Source organism: Podarcis liolepis, assembly GCF_965112155.1.
Source record: "Podarcis liolepis genome assembly, chromosome: Z".
Classification (NCBI taxonomy): domain Eukaryota; kingdom Metazoa; phylum Chordata; class Lepidosauria; order Squamata; family Lacertidae; genus Podarcis; species Podarcis liolepis.
Window position 1 is genome coordinate 15,204,355 of NC_139570.1, and position 15,105 is coordinate 15,219,459.

Sequence of the window (15,105 nt, forward strand, 5' to 3'; positions counted from 1 at the left end):
GTAGAAAACACTGCCTTATTTTGGGGTGGCACAGTTTCACTTGACCACCTGAGTTTGCTATTGGCAGGAACAATGTGTAGCGGGTGAGTTTTCTGCTAAATGCCAATTACTCACTCATGCTTCACACAGGAGTTGGTAACATAACCGGTTATTAAAAAGGGATATATGCAGCTGTCTAGCTGTCTAGCAGGGCTCCTAACACAGGCTTATAACAGGGTTTCTTCTAGTTCAAGTGATCAGAAGAGAAGAAATGGAGTGTCAATGCTGGTCTTAACTTAAGGAGAAAGTGCAAAGTTCATTCACTGTGCCAATTCAATATGTTTCCTGGGCAAGGAGGAAAAAAGGTCTATTACATTGACAACAAAGTTCCCTCTCAAAATGGCACCAGAATAGATCAAATCATGTAGACTAGGGTTGCCATATTTCAAAAAGTGAAAATCCACAAAAGTTTTTGAGCTTTTCTTTTGGGGCCGGGGGGGGGGGCAAAGTTGTTGAGCTTTGGAGGGTGGCCATGACAATTCTTTCAGGCCTCACACATATGGAAACAGCCACATCAACACACACAGATAATACCCTCCATATAATAACAAAATAGCCTGGCCCAAATCCAGTCAAATCCCATTGAAGTCAATTAGTTCTGACTAATTTATGCCCTATTAATTTCAGTGGGACTTTTGCATGTCTGCATTGAATTGGAGTGCACTGAGATGGGTGGAAAGAGGGCGGTTGATATGTACTGGCTCTTTGTTTGACTCTTGTTGTGCCTATCTACAACACAAATGGAGGTACCATATGGAATATGCAGCTCCCCGCCCCTACCTGTCGCATGAGGGGCATCACATTAAACAGGCAGTGGGTTCTCATTGGCCAATGATTCTTGTAACCACCTTGCCACCATACGGTAGGGAACTTGTATTGATATGGTAGTGGCTAATAGTGAGTCAGGCTGTTGGTCTATCTAGCTCAGTATTGTCCACACAGCTCTACAGGTTTTCAGACTGTCCTACCAGAAGATGCTAGAAGCAGAATATGGGAGTTTCTACACCCAAAGCAAATGCTCAATCTCTGAGCTATTGACCTTCCTCAATGTCTGTAATGACTCAGTATTTTGAGTTAATTAACTTCCAATATCCCCTTTATCCAGCCTTGGGATTGGACTAATTATAATTGTATTAGAACTAATGTCTTCCCTATAACTTAGAAGTAGGGAACAAGATCTACCCCAGCGGTACACATTCTGGCATGCACAACTCCATATGCGATTTTGACAGGCAGGTGGGGTTGGAAGCAGCAGCAGGAATAGATCAGTTTGTGACTTAAGGGTTAGTTTTGTTAATGTTAAAGCCAACCAGCCAAGAGGAAGACTGGTGGAGATGTTGCTTAGCAACCAGTGGCATGAACCTCACATGGTCTGATTGTCTATGTAGGTTTGAGGGACTTTTCTTCTGTGCATTACCGTATTTTTTGCTATATAAGACTCACTTTTTCCCTCCTAAAAAGTAAGGGGGAAAGTGTGTGTGTCTTATGGAGTGAATGCAGGCTACACAGCTATCCCAGGAGCCAGAACAGCAAGAGGGATTGCTGCTTTCACTGCATAGCGATCCCTCTTGCTGTTCTGGCTTCTGAGATTCAGAATATTTTTTTTCTTGTTTTCCTCCTCCAAAAACTAGGTGCGTCTTGTGGTCTGGTGCGTCTTATAGATAAAAAAATACGGTAGTTGAATGCCATCCAGCTATACACTATACTGAGAAATTCTGTAGTGCAGCTGATCTCTGCAGAGCTGCTATAAGTGCTGAGCAGCTGATTTCTAAGTGACTACCCTATGTTCTAATGCAGGTGTAGGAGACCTTAGGCACTGCAGGTGTTGCTGCACTAAAACTCCCACCATCCCTAGCCATTGTCCATGCTTATCGGGGCTGATGGAAGTTATAGTTTAGCAACATCTGGATGGCCAAAGGTTCCAGTCAAAATGTCGAGCCTGCTACCACAGTTATTTGATTGTTTTATTGACTACTTACATGCCAAAATCATTTCTAATAATTTCAGAAACATAAAATCAAATATGAAAATGTCCACAAATAATTAAGACACACAATAGAACATTTCCTTCAAAACATTAAACATCCACAATTAAAATATAAAACAAATCCTTCAACAATAGTATGATAGTTTGATAATTAATAGTTGTAGCATCCTAATTTCTTGGGAAAGCAAATGAAATTATTTAATCAGGTGTATATGTTGTTGGCTTTGAGTTAAGGAATATCACTGTATATAATTTATGAATTAATTGAAGGTATTTGTTCACATTCCTGTTTTGTTTTATTAATCATGCTTGGATTTGCCACGTTGACGAATATCGTTTTCCTTCTTTCTCTTCATAAGTATATATAGTGTTGTAAATAAATAAATAATAATAATATAAAACCAGTCTGTTTCAAAACTACAACAATGCCATCCCCACATGTTTATTCTGCACAAAATGTGATATTCAACTACACATTACTGAGAGAAGACACTTTGAAATGAGTGAACATAGGTAAGTTAGGTTACTTGCGATATAGAACTTAGCTGCATGCCACTGAAAGTGAGTGGGTTGCAGTCAACTAAGTTTTACTCAGAGTAAACCCATTGAAATTATTGGCCAGAAAAACGTCATGATCATTAATTCCATTGGGTCTATTAAGAGCAAAACTTAGTTGAACACAATTCAGTGTCTAAAAGGTGCTTTGGAATTACTAGACTTCCAGACATTCTATATTTGAAGAAAAGAAATAACTATTGGGCTGGATCCAGACTTTGTCATAATTTGAATAGGTACGGCAAAATCAATAGGCTTAATTCCCATTGATATCACTAGGTCTACTTTGAGTATGATTAAATCTGGATTCAATCTCCCCCTTTTTAAAAAACAAACAAATATGTTGTTATGTGTTTAATTAACATACCTTGATCAGCTTTATAGATCTCAGATAGCATGTGTTTTTTGGCTGGTCAGCTTTGAAAGGTAGTTTTAATGGAAAGCAAGGTGTGCCAGCAGAGTCGCTAAATTATATTTGGCAGGTGCTCCATTCCATCTAAAGAAGTTTGACTTCTTTAGGCAGCCTTATGCTGTCTGTTGTTGAAATTAAATACTAAATGTAAGCCAATACTTGTTTATTTTATGTGAGAGAGGGCAAAGTATTTCATGGCACAGTGACAATGTTTTCAGAGATCTTTGCCAGATCTCTGTATAAACGTAATTAAATGAACTAATTGGTTACCTGAAACTGTTCTTAGAAGAGCTGTACATGCCTGAACAAACAATTATTGTGGCTTTCCTTACACAAGAATGAGTCAGATAAACAATACTAAGAGAGGGAGAGAGATGGGAAGACGCCATCCAGTCTTTATAAAGCCCAGCTATACCAGGTTCTTCCTTCAACTCATTAAATAGATGATAGATAGATAGATGATAGATAGATAGATGATAGATAGATAGATAGATAGATAGATAGATAGATAGATAGATAGATAGATAGATAGATGATAGATAGATAGATAGATAGATGATAGATAGATGATATAGAGATAGATAGATAGATAGATAGATAGATAGATAGATAGATAGATAGATAGATAGATAGATATAGGTAGATGATAGATAGATAGATAGATAGATAGATAGATAGATAGATAGATAGATAGATATATGGATGATAGATAGATATTATATTATTAAGAATTTTCGTAATACATCACAATAAAAAATGAACCAATCTAAACAAAAATAACAACAAAAAGGAAAGGAAAGGAATAATGCAAAGTCCTCTATCACAGGTAGATATTAACTCTTGTCCCACACAAAAATATGTGAACCCTTTCAGCTCTCACATGGGAGATTGCTTTTCATTTCCCAGCATCTCCCCCTGGGAGATCTTCCCTTCCCTGCCTCTCACACAGAGTCCTTCACCAACAACGATACCTAGCATTCTCTGGGAATTTGGTTCCGTGAGAGGAATGGGGGTCTCCTAACAGTTTTCAGCATATTTAACAAAGCACAGTTCCCATGATTCTTTGGGGGAGCCCATTACCATTAAAGTGGTATGATAATGCTTTAAACGTATGGTGTGGATGTGACCTGTGATTCCATTTGGCCCTTTGTGTACAGATTTTCACTGCCAAGATCAGACTCATCATTTGGCTCACCTTCTGTTTGATGGGCTTTTCATTTCACAGTTATAATTTGTTTTTGTTGTGGGCATTTTTCTTTTATTAATATGTTATTAGTATTTTAATGTATTTTTGTCTCACTTTTATTTAATCGTAAGCTTGCCCAAGCGCCATGTAAGAGGAAAGGTGGATTCTTGCTTCTTAAAAGAACCCTCTACTAAATAAGTAATCAATAAATGATGCTTGCATCCTTCATTTTCTATCACGGAAACCAAGTTTCCCAAGATGGGTGAAGTTAGAAGCCAGGATTTTACTTTATTTTCACATCCCTTACTATGAAAGTGGTCTTCAAAATTCTCATTTTAGAGGGGAAACCACTATCAAAGGACAGCAGAGATGGCATTTCTGTTTGCACTTTTTATGTTTGTGACTCACAGGGGACAGTCTACGAGTGCCTGATTTTAGTGTCTACATTCTGAGCATTAGTCAACATGGTACACTTTGTTTTATAAGGCAGTAAAACCTCTCAATTTTAAGATGTCTGCTGTACTTTGTCCATCGACTCTACTGATTTTCACTCCTGAGATTTTTATTGTTCCAGCTGGCATTTTAATTGCAGACAATTGCAGTGTCAATTTTACAAAGACTTGCTAGAGAGAGAGAGAGAGAGAGAGAGAGAGAGAAAGTTAACCGACTGTAATTGATGAACAGCCTTCCCTCACACATGTATTTTAGGCTTAGTCGGCTGCTGTTTTACTCAGAAGGGAAGTGAATGTTAGCCTTGACCTTGGTTTCATAACTTGGACCAACTGTTCCTGTCCTCATGTCCCAGAGTATACACACTTGCTAGAAAGCCAGCTGGGGCAAGATGAATAAAGGGGATCATGACAAGTCTCATAGGATGGAATCACTAGACCCTGGTCTAGTTTTAAACCTAACAAAAAATAATTCCATACTGGGAGTTAGAATTTTCTAGCAGATGGTTTAAGCTGGGGATAAAGATGGCAGCAATCCATGATCTTTTGTATCCAAGCACATGGTACTCAAGAGTATTATTGTTTCTAAACAAGAAAATACCATTTGGTTACCATCACTGATCACTGATGATAAATCTATTGTTCACGACTGTATCTCTAACTCTTGTTAAAATCAAAAGTTCATTTTCAAATGCGATGCCAGATGTGTATGGAAATGAAATTCACCAGTAGCCTATGTACTGGACTACAACTCCCATCATACCTGAACACTGGTCATTCTGGCTGGGAATTATGAGTTGCAGGCTGGCAATATTTGGAGGGCACCATATTAGCTACCCTTGTTTTAAGCCAAATGAGGGGAAATTGTGAATGTCTCCAGATGTTGATAGACTACAACTCTCATTTCCCCAAACTATTGGCTACATGATCACATGTTCCTTACATGGCCTTCAGTTTGAAAGCAACTGTGGTTACCATTCAGCTAGCTTTCGTATTGAAATCAAACCTGAGTTTGAAGAAGATTTTAGTGTTCCTTCACAGGTAAACCATTTGAGGACTTCTGGTGGAATTTTCTGAAGAATAACAACATTTAGCAGGGCTTTGCACCTTCTTAAATCTTTGGTTTGGCACCTAGAAACTTGTGTATGTGTGGTAATGTTCTGAGCAGGAAGCCTACTGTGGTTGGGGTAGCACACATGGTATCACACTGGAATGTGGTGTAAGAACAGAAGGATTAGCATCATTCACTTTTGAGCCAGTGCTTAACTCTGGCATCTTTCTCAGTTCAGTGCAACGAGTCTGAACCATCATTCGATTCAGTTCACATTGAAAGGCAAACCTATCTAATTTGCATTTCCCAAAACAATACACAACCCAAAACACAACCATCCTTCAAAATTCACAATGATAGGTGCTGACTTCAAACTCTGCCTTTGGGATTGGCCTGCAGAGGATTGGTAGTAGCACAGCCGATTCCAGTTGGCTTACCCTCACCACCAATCAGCTGATTGGGGGTGACAGAAAGTCTTCCTTGCCAATGCACAATCAGAAGTGGATGTTAAGCCTTCTGACTGCACATTGGCAACTGAGTATCCACCTGCCCCTCACCTGATTTCACATGTGACTTCAGATGAGGAACATGATTTGGTGGGGGGAAAGCCACATGAGCCAAATTGGAACCCCCTGCTGGGCCAAATTAGACCCCTGGACCAGGGGTTTAAAGCAAAGTGTCTAGCTGAATGAAGGTAGAAGCTTTCCGCACCATTCATTTTAAATATGACACACTCAGTCTATTGTTGAACCAGCTGCAAAATTGGGTCCACAACACAAAAGCAAAAAGCCACAGATGTAAGTCGCTTCAGCCAGGCAGCTTCAGAAGGCATCTTAAAGATTGCCAAGTGTGGGCTGAAGGGAGGAGGAAAGCGAGAACCTGCCACCTTCTATTAATTTTCGTTGCAATTCCATCTGTGCATGAAGTAGCCTAATGATCCAAGCAATTGCAGTCACTTGTCAAGGATCTTTTCACTTATTTCCCCGCAAACAAACTTGCTGATGATATTAGTGGGCAGCTGCCAGAATTCATCACGGCACTTAACGCATCCTTGGCAAGAGCTGACAGATGTGAAGACGCCGGGATATTCCACAGTTGGCACACATGACAGCCCAGAGCACAATTCACTTTTCAAAAGTCTATTTAAGGCAGAAGTGCAAAAAGAGAGGAAGAGATTGTACTAATCTTCAGAAGGAAGTCTATTGCCTAGGCTTGGAGAGAAACAGAGGGTGTAGTTTAGCATTCTGGCACATGATTTGCAGTAAGTCTGTAAAAATCTGAGGTTCACTTTCCAATTCCATCAGAAGAAAGACCTCAGGAAGCAGAGGTGGGAAAACCCATCTCACTTGATGTCTTGTATATGACAGTAGCAATGTATTATAATGTTAGAGGTTTTATCACAATCAAGCTGTATATAAATTTTGTGAAATAAATAAAACAAAATAAGGTTTTTAATTATCCCCATTTTCTATGAAGCTCAGGATAGTGTCTCTAATGTATTTTGTCACCACAACTCTGGGAGGTAGGTTTGTCCAAGACTGACTGGCACAAGATGAGTTTCAAAGATGGCTAGGTGCGACTTTGAAATTAAATCTCTTTCAACCCAGTCAAAGGGGGTGAGTACATTTTCTCAATGTTGAAGAACAGGTCACCTTTACTTATTTGATTTGTACATGGTGCCTCTCCCTTCTATTTTCACAACAACCCTGTACCATAGGCTAGGCCAAGGTCTCTTAAACAACCTTTCTGGCTAAGTGGATATTTGGACCTGTGACCCCCTCCAATTTAGTTCTGTACACTAACTACCATCCCATACTGGCTCTACCACCACCTCCCCCTTCCCCAAGGCCCTGAAGCTTCATGGGGAAACAGCAGAAATGATGTCAGTCCCAAACAGTGTTGTTTTTTCTCACCAGGGATGGGACCAGAGCAACTGAGGTGGGAAATGTTCATTTCTGCTGGGACAAAGATCCTTAAGAGAACCATGGCAGGGAAAGTCTCTCGTCTGGGTCCTGAGAACATCACACAACCTCATTTCCATCTACTACCTGAAGGTGAATTTCTGAGCTTTGTTGCAAAGAAGGGGAAGAGCTGCAGTGCTAGAGGGTCCTTTGCACCCACCTTTTTTTTTTTTTGCAAGCATACAGATTGAATGAGCACAAAACTTTGGATCTTTGCAAGCATTCAGTTGAAGCTACTCTGAGAATTTCATTAAAGGGAATTTCATAGAAAAACCTTGAATGAGTATATATCAATACTTTTTTTTAGGGTGAACAGCAGGATTCTTGTAAATTGTTCAAAACTGATTTAGTTTTGTGCTATAGTTCTATTGCTTGTATACCACAGAAACTTTGTATTTCTAGAGAGGGTCAATAGAGGAGGAGGAGATTGTGGAGAGTCAGATCTCCATTTCTCTAGCTGTTGGGAGACTGGCACTACAGGGTCCCATTCAGTGGTGGCCACCAGGTGAGCAGGTCTTTGTCATCCCAGTGGTACCTAGCCCTTTCATATGAAAGAACAGGGAGTCCTAACAAAAAGAAAGAGCAAGTGCTCAGGAAATTAAATGGGATCTTAAAAGACCTCTATTAGGCTGAGAAGCGGCTTCACTCAGTACTGTTAGGTTGGATCCACTATGCAGTGTCATAGCTATGATTCCTAATCTGGCTACTATGGAGTCATATCTGCTGTCCATGTTCCACCCACCCACCTCCCCACATGCCTTCATCTCTCTGCCTGCTACAGTTAAGCACATAGGAAGAGCCCTGTTGCATCAGGCCAAGTGTTCATTTGTCCAGCAACCTCTTCTCGCAGTGGCCAGCCAGATGGTGTTTTGGAGCCTGGAAGGAGGACCTGAGTGCAGAAGTTTCCCTCCTCTTTCTCTGTTGGGAGCTCCATGCCATTCTCTCTTCACTTATCCATGTAGGACAGATAGACTGGGTTTAGATCTTTCTCCCTGTTCCCACCCACCCTCAGGAATATCTGTTCCTTCCACCAGCTATGGAATCTGGCACCAGCCTTGCCCTGTGTTTTTAACCGGGTAAGGCTAGCTGGTCACACCCACCCAGCATCACATGGCACTGCCCATCAGGTGAAAAGTTATGGAGAGGCACTGGAAACAAGCAATTACAAAAATCAGGTAAAAGATTGCTTCTGGACCCTAAACTATGTGTTCTGTTTTTAATAAAGGGAATGCAGCTCTTATATGTAAACAGTTGCATATCTTATTGTAGCCATTCAATTAGTCATTGCTCAGGGCTGGAAAGGCACTTCATGCTGTACTCTACATAACTGGTTCAATAAAGTCATGGTCATTGTTATTTCAGAGAATTTGGTATGTAATCTTCATGTGACTAGCACTGGCACTGATCCTTCTGTTTGGGGTTATTTATTAAATGTGCAATGCCTTCTTACTGTCTTGTCTAGTATTTTTCATTGTATAATGTAAGGCTGTTTTCATATCTCATTTACAATTTTATAATTGTATTCATTTCATTCACTTCTGTATTCTTATTTGTCTTTGGACTTTATTATCAAAAGCACTTTGTGTTGGACTTATATTATTTTGTTCTTATTGTTTGCTTTTATCTTTGTATGTATTGTCTTTGTTGTTCAATGGGGGGGGAGGTGTGGATAGCAGCTAAAGACACATCTTACTAACTTCTGAGCCACTTAGGAAGTGGTTGATATAGCTGCAAGTCCTTGTGGGGAGGGCAGTGTCCTAAACACTGTCCACTCATTTTTACTTTTATGTTTTGCAATATTTTCTCTGCCACAAGTATTATAAAGGTAAAGGGACCCCTGACCATTAGGTCCAGTCGTGACCGACTCTGGGGTTGCGGTGCTCATCTCGATTTACTGGCCGAGGGAGCCGGCCTACAGCTTCCTGGTCATGTGGCCAGCATGACTAAGCCACTTCTGGCGAACCAGAGCAGCGCACGGAAACCCCGTTTACCTTCCCGCCGGAGCGGTATCTATTTATCTACTTGCACTTTGACGTGCTTTCGAACTGCTAGGTTGGCAGGAGCAGGGACTGAGCAATGGGAGCTCACCCCGTCGCGGGGATTCGAACCTGAATCTGATCAGCCAGTCCTAGGCTCTGTGGTTTAACCCACAGCGCCACCCGTGTCCCTTGCCACAAGTATTATAGGAACCTAGGAAGTGGGCTTGCACTGACCAGTGATCCATCTAGCTCAGGATTATCTGCACTGATTTGGAGTGGCTCTCCAGATTTCCATGACATGGTCTTTCCCAGCCCTATCTGGAGATGCCATGTATTGAACTGGAACCCTCTGCATGCAAAGCAGATCCTCTACCACTGAGCCATGGTCTTTTGCATTAAACACTGTAGCACTACAAAACAGTAAGAGTATAATCTACTCATACATAAGCTCGATAACGTTCAAAAGGACTTACAGTGGAACCTCGGGTTGCAAACGTGATCCGTACAGGAGGCATGTTCGCAACCCACAGCATTCGCAACCCACCGCGCCGCATCTGCACATGCGCGGGTTGCAGTTCGGTGCTTCTGCACATGCGCAAAGTGCAATTTAGCACTTTGTGTTCGGCACGGTACGCAACCCAAAAATGTGTAATCTGAAGCGTCTGTAATCCGAGGTACCACTGTACTTCCAGGGAAGTCTGTACAGTACAGTGCTGCAATGCTAGGCTGCAGTCCTAAGCCTACTTACTAAGGAGTAAACTCCAGGGAACACAGTAGGTGTTACTTCTGAGCAAACCTGCAAATGATTGCACCATAAGTCTCATTAGTATACTGCTGCAGCAGCTTCCTGTGTGAATTATGTAAGTTTTCCACTATGCTTTATTAGACGTAGTTTATTTCCTTTTCAACTTAATAAAAAGCAATTGCATGATTTAAAGCACATACGCACACCAGATTGCCTGTTATTGGAGAAAGATGGATTAATTTGTTCATTTGTCTAGTCATTTGTTTTCATATAAAGCAAAATGACAGGACAACAGCTGGAGATTATTATTATTTTTAATAGCCTTCAGGCTTTTCTTTATTGAATATTTCCAAGTGTAAATCAATCTAACTATTTTAAGATTCCAAAATATGTAAACTTAAAAATCTACTCTGTTAATTTGTGCAGATTTGCACGTCAAGCAGCACAAAAGGAACCCTTGATATAACCGAGGGCTTTATAGGCTTCCATTTGGCACTTCTTAAAAGCTAAATACAGTGTTTTCAGCTTTAGATATCTCTTCCCTTCATTTGCACTCTCCAGCACTAGCAGGATACAATGGAAGTGGCAAAGAGGATTTAATTTTATTACCCAAAATATTTCATCCTCTCTTCCCTAAGTTTATATTACAGTAATGCATTTTGTTATTTACATGCTGCTGCAAAGACAGACAGCCAAATAAGAACTGGAGTCAGAGAGACATTTAGAATACAAATAAAAATTCTTCAATCCTCCCCCCGCCCCAGCATGATGGCAGAGAAAAGCCAGCAAGATGTTGAAGCCGAGTTTCATCCTTCCTTCCTTAAATTATTTATGGCCTAACTAAAGAAGTATGAAATGCAGGGTAGGGAGAAAAAAAATCAAGGAGTAGTTACTGCTGGGAGTTATGCTGTATGGAGACTGGGAAGGAAATCAATGGAGTTTACTTTTTAAAGCAATCATACCAAATTCACAATTTCCGAAACAATATGCAAATTGAAATACAGCCGTTCTTTGAAATTCACACTTTTCTGAATTTTGCAAGGCAGTTCTCCAGCTAAGTAATGTGTACAAAAACACACCTACTAGGATAAAGTATGCATAAATAGGCATATACAGTCAATTTCACACACACACACACACAAAATGCATGGGGGGTTACATCCCACGCCCCTGTGTGTGTAAGTGAAAACCGTGTAAGTGGGGAGCACCCTCTAAGCACCCTTTAAATGCCTTCTCTGCTGCTCTCTCTCTCTAATCCAGACCAAGAATATAGTATCCAAAAATATCCACAACTAGAATTGAAACTCTGGGGCTGGAAGAAGACTGGAGGGTGCATAGGAAAGTGGCATCTGTTGCTGTGAAACTGTATGTCTCAGCTGTTGTTAGACTTTGGCTGTGCCTCCTGTATCTTTGGGGCTTCCTCCACCCTCACCGAAGTTCTCTTTGGGCTCAGGGGAGGGTCTCATGTTGAGGCACAAGGGCTCTTCAGCTCTCTCCTGCCATTTCCAGGTTTAAATCAAATTATTTGTTTATTTCCCGGTGCGGCACATACACACAGTCATGCGCAATATAAAATGGGGGTGCAATATATAATGGTCTACAAAACTGTGTATATTAGTCAAAATTGGATATTAAAAGTTTCCTCTTAAAGAAATTTCCGTAAGTTCTTTTTAAAAAAAAAAAAAAAAGCAAATTGCTGAATTTAAGATTGAAAAAATGAGACATTGGGAGAACAGAAACCAGAGAAAAGGAGTGCTCTTTAGTGGCACGCTCAGTCTGACCAGACACAAAAGAGCCCAGCTAAATATAAGATGGAGTGCCCGTGTCTATTCTCTTTTATTATAAGCTCCCCAGTGAAAGACCTTGGGATATCAGATTTCAGTGGCACCCCTCCGCCTCTCACACTATAATTTAAATCATAGTTGTGGCAACCCCAGCGATGCTCCTGGGCTCCGTGCCCAGGGTGACTGAACCAGTCACGCTCCCCTAAATTTGCCTCTGAGCTCCCTCTATGCCAGGTTGGAAGGTGGTTCAGTGGAAGTGGGTAGTGATTGCCCTGTAGGACAATCCCATCACAAGGGATGCCAGGAGAAAATAGGAAGCTACAGGTATGACAAGAGATGATGTGAAGGGCTCTAGCTTCTTTGATAGAGCTTTGCAACCAGAACGCCTTGTGTTAAATCCTTTGCACCTCCAGGTGCGGGTTGCCCCAAACGCTGGCGAACTGCTGCCAGTCAGTGTAGTCAGTACAGAACTAGATGGATCCACTTACTAACTTGGTATAAGGCAGCTTCCTACGCTCCTAAGATCTACCTGCTTAAGGGTACAGTGGTACCTCGGGTTAAGTACTTAATTCGTTCCGGAGGTCCGTACCTAACCTGAAACTGTTCTTAACCTGAAGCACCACTTTAGCTAATGGGGCCTCCTGCTGCTGCTGCGCCGCCAGAGCACGATTTTTGTTCTCATCCTGAAGCAAAGTTCTTAACCTGAAGCACTATTTCTGGGTTAGCGGAGTCTGTAACCTGAAGCGTATGTAACCCAAGGTACCACTGTATTTCCCTTTTTTGGCCTTCTGACAGAGCCTTCTTGTTATTAGTTCCCCAGTAATGGAATGCCTTCCCTGGTGAGGTGCAACCGATTGCTAACTTTCAGCAAGAATTGTAAAACATTCCTGTTCACCCAGGCATTTAATAGCTGAAAGAAACTGTTTTTTTGCAACTTTGAAATGATTAGCTATGAGGATATGTAACTGTCTAAAACAGTTTTAGAGCAGAGGTGGCCTCTCAACACAAGAGCCATATTCTATTCTGGGCAACCTTCTGAAGATCATTTTCAGATGTTGAGTGGAGCAATGAGCAAAGTGGGCCCATGAACTCCAAAAGATTGGGGAAACCTGATTTAAAAGAACCATCAGAACTAACATTGTCTAGAACTCTCCCTAGATACTTGCATATCTTTTTTTTCTTTGAAAGTCTAAGTATTTAGATATAGCTCCATGTCAACTTGCAAGAAGCAAGCTATTACAGGAGAGAACAAAGCAAATAGACTACAGGGGAGAATAGGCTACAGGAACGGTTCTCGTGAACTAGGGCTGAATATTTCACATTGGAATTCTCATAAAAAATGCCGATTAAGTATAAAAGTCAAGCAAGAATCTTATGACGCAAAGAACAGTACTCAATTCATAAAGTAAATGGTTTTGTTTGTTTTGGTTTTTGTTTAATGGAAAAGCTTGAATTTTCCTTGCCACAGGCAAAATAAGTGCTTGAAGACTCTCCATGGCCTGTAGCCATTCATTCACAACGTCCTAGGTGAAGTACTTTATTGTGATGTATCTTGTCAGGTTGTTTCATTCACATCATACAGTGTTACATCAGCTAATGTGATTTGACAGATGCAGCTTGACATAACATGACATGAAACATGTCACAGAATAAATTTAAAAAGCAGTTGCTGGAAGGTAAAATCTCATAGTTTTTTGTGCAAGGAAAAAGAATTTCACATGTATGTTAGAATGGATTGTTCAGATTGCATGCACACACACAATTATCAGGTGCATGTAGACAAAAAATTAAAGAGACACTGTTACTCTGGATAAATTCTTATTTGAAATAGAGGGGCTAGCTCAGTCATCTGAACCTAGGGCCATTTTCTCCATGGTATTGCATGGAGAAACCATGCAGAATTTTGGAAAGGGAGGGAATATGCTAGAGAAATGCTATTCACAGTAAGTTTCAGAATCATGGCTCTTGGATATTCATAATTTATCACTGACCCTCTGCATGTTTAGGTCCAAGTTGGATTTACTCAAATAAGTGTACATGGGGCAACTATTTAAACTGGAAAAAAAGCCATGCATTTGTTAAAGATTTATTGGAGAATTTTTTTAATAATAACTAAGAGAAGGTCACTCACAAAGGACAATCTCCCCACTTCTCTCGCACAAACACATTAATTTTTTAAGTAGCTGTCTAAAAATGCTCAGCTGCACTGCTTCAAAAGCGGAACACTCATATAGCACCTAGCTCTTCAAGAGAAATGGACTCATCAGGCTTGGCTCTCTAGAGCCTTGGTCAAACAGCATGCCTTGCTGTTTGGTTTCCTTTTGCATCATATATTAATCTTGACGTCTTTCCAACACACACATCAGGCCATCAATCTCCTTGGAAAGACACATTTGACTAAATACATTTTGTGTCCTTATAGTTTCAGCTTATATGATGACCTTCATTTCCTTTGATCATGCTGTATATTTTTTCTGTCACAACGGGACATGATCTCTTTGTTAATTTATCTTGATCCGCTGTTTTCTTCTGCATACATTTTTTTCTTCCTATCCTGTTGAAAAAGTCAGTAAAAAAATAACCCCCACCCTCAGGCCAGCTGCTTCAGAACAGTGGTCCAACATATTATACACCCAAAACAAATAGAGAATCTTTACTAGTTATTGAGATGCAATCCTAAATCTGATTAACTCTTCTGGAAATGAGAGTTTATTGAGTTTTGTGAAAAATCCAACATGTGTCCGGATTCTGATTCATAATATCCTGAACAATCTCCAGAAACAGGAACTAGGTCGTGTGAAGTGCCATCTGGATACATCTTGGAATATTGACAAGGCGACCAGTTTAGGAAGCCAAAATACACTGGGAAATATCATGCTATTTATTTGCAATAAGTGTTAATGAATCTAGGGAGATGAGATTCTAATTCTATACACACTTACCTACAAGTAAGCTGT

The 15,105-nt window shown here is 40.5% G+C and overlaps 2 long non-coding RNA genes across 2 annotated transcripts in view; one reads left to right on the forward strand and one right to left on the reverse strand.

The window, feature by feature from the left end:
• The window catches only part of LOC310698888, a 411,787-nt gene that overhangs the window by 317,905 nt on the left and 78,777 nt on the right, over positions 1–15,105 (reverse strand). The window lies entirely within an intron of this gene.
• The window catches only part of LOC310698702, a 32,818-nt gene that overhangs the window by 600 nt on the left and 17,113 nt on the right, over positions 1–15,105 (forward strand). Inside the window, exon 2 of the long non-coding RNA XR_014521709.1 lies at positions 7,206–7,733. This is a non-coding gene — a long non-coding RNA (uncharacterized lncRNA). The remainder of the gene's footprint in view (positions 1–7,205; positions 7,734–15,105) is intronic.